We start from the raw sequence: 2,532 nt of genomic DNA, 5'->3' as shown, positions 1-2,532 counted from the left end.
TGAAGCAATTTAAAAGAGATTGCCTCCACCAAAGTACGGACTATCCTTCCTAAACATAGGCAATCCATCACATAGCTCTTTCATTCAATTATTTATCCTAAGGGATGTCAGAGAAGGGATATATTGATGTAAAATTGCACTGAATGAACAAGTCTTTCTGGGAAAAGTTGACAGTTGGGGCTGGGAGTTGAAGATTAACTTTAAAAACATGGAGTTTAACAATATGGATCTGATAATTGGAGTTAGGATATTCCAGTAGGTGGGAAGAAACAAATGGACAAATGCATGTAGGAAGGCTGTATGCTGTCATTAAGATGTGATGTCATACTGCTATCCTTGCAACTCCTAGAATTTTATTCAATCATTCATTCTTCAAGTATTTATTGTGTGCCCATCAAGTGCTAGGCACTGTTCTATAAAGTGAGCCTCAGCAGTGAACACACCAAATCTCTACACTCCTGGATCTTACATTGGGATTAGGAAGACAGATAATACACCAAGGAGTAGGTATGCTACATACCAGATTGTGATAAGGCTTATGAAGGAAAGTAAAGGTGAGTAAAGGGGAAGACCTCTTGCATAGTAATCTGAGCAAAGTGAGTCATGGAGACATGTTAATATCTGGGAGAAGAGCTTTTAGCTTTGCGCAGTGGCAGTATCATAGCCAATGAGGTTTATCCAAGGCACGATTATTGCTAATTGAAAACTGAGAGAAGAGCTTTTGAGACAGAGAAACAGGAAGTGCAAAGGCCCTGAGGCAGAAGCCTAGCTGACGAAGGAAGGAGGAAAGGATGGGAATGGCCAACATATAATTATTGATTGAGTAATTGTCCAAGTGTATGGGACTCAGACGGGACTAACATGTTTGGACTACAAGATTTATAATATTGAATAAAGGAGGAAAGATTATCCATAGCATACATTGGCTTAAGCTTTTATATTGACTTAATTTTCAACTTCGTATGTCTTTTGGGAAATCATTATGCCTTGAGAAAAAAAACCCCACAAAACAGAAAAGCATTCATTTACTGGATTTTGTCCCAGTGTCTGACCCTACACTAAATACTTTAGAAACATAATTTCATTAAACCCCTATAACAACACTTAGATATAGGTATTGTTACCCCTGTTATGTGGATGAAGGAAATAAGGATATAAAAGTTTAAATGCCTTCTTAAGTTTATAAAACTGAAAGAGAAAACTGAAAAGATAAAAGAAGGCTCTAAACAGGGCTCTTACCCTTACAGGTCAAGTTTTATCTGAAAAGAATTGAAAGACATACAGCTTCCTATATTATTCCCATGTTCCATAATATTGGGGATGGAGTGTATTACTTTTTAGATTCACACAGAGTACACTCCTTTGACAAATATGTTTTCTCTCCCTCCCTTGCTTGTTATATGTTTTGATTCTACCTACTCTGAGTTTGTTTGTTTATATATTTATTAAACTTGTATTAACTAGTTACTGTGGGCTGGACACTCTGCTGGACCATAAATAAAAATAATGTGACCCTGCCACTGATAAGGCCCAATCCCTGATGTAGACAAAGGAACAACACTGGGTTTCACAAGAATCTCCAAGGACTCTACCAGCAAGAAAGAGATGATGCTCTCATATTTTGAGAAGCTTGAAGCTCAAAGAGAGATTAATAAAGGCTCTATTTAGGTCCCTCTTTATCATTTAGGTATAGGCAGGGTATAAGGAAATTGCAAGGGATACCGCAAGATCCTGGGACATTGGAAAAATAATTTTCTTACAGCAAGAATAGGGATTCCTCAGTTCTGCTGGGATATTCAAATTGGGTTTGAATTAAGTTTTTCTATTTTGAATATATTCACTGCCAAATCTAGTGTGTGACTGCCCCTAAGGTTCTATTTTTGGTAAATGAAAATGCCTTTGAAAATGTGTTTAGGGCACCTGGGTGGCTCAGTGGTTGAGTGTCTTTCTCTGGCTCAGGTCATGATCCTGGGATCCTGGGATCCTGGGATCGAGTCCCACATCGGGCTCCCCACAGGGAGTCTGCTTCTCCCTCTGCCTGTGTCTCTGCCTCTCTGTGACTCTAATGAATAAATAAATAAAATCTTAACAAATTGGAAAAAAAAGAAAATGTGTTCCATTTTCTCCTTTTCTATCAATATCAAAATCCTCTTTTACCAGTTGCTGTCTTCAATAATTTCAGTGATCTTTACTGGAAAATCCTTGAATAGTTTTTGCTGCTGTTTTTGCAACTTTCCTAAAGACTCTACTTTTATGCCCACCAGTTCTCTTCCTAATATGATCAAACCATCTAACACTTAGTGAACATCTTTTCCTCCATCTTATCATCAGGACCTTCCTGAGTCTTCAACTCAATTTAACTTCAATGAATCTCCATTTCAGAGACATTGAAAAAGTACTGCTTGGCTCAGAGGTGTATTAGTATCTATTGCTACATAACAAATTACCTTCAAAATTTAGAGGTTTTTAACAATTATCACCTCAGAGATTCTATGGGTCAGGAAGTTTAAAAAAAAAAGGAAATTCAAGAAA

The 2,532-nt window shown here is 37.3% G+C and overlaps 1 pseudogene; it reads left to right on the top strand.

The window, feature by feature from the left end:
• The first annotated feature begins 638 nt into the window (after nucleotides 1-638).
• Nucleotides 639-711, top strand: LOC129501124 (U4 spliceosomal RNA; annotated as a pseudogene).
• Nucleotides 712-2,532: the final 1,821 nt, after the last annotated feature.

This window comes from Nyctereutes procyonoides, unplaced genomic scaffold (genome assembly GCF_905146905.1).
Source record: "Nyctereutes procyonoides isolate TBG_1078 unplaced genomic scaffold, NYPRO_anot_genome, whole genome shotgun sequence".
Taxonomy (NCBI): Eukaryota; Metazoa; Chordata; class Mammalia; order Carnivora; family Canidae; genus Nyctereutes; species Nyctereutes procyonoides.
This window is presented reverse-complemented; position numbering and strand designations above follow the sequence as displayed.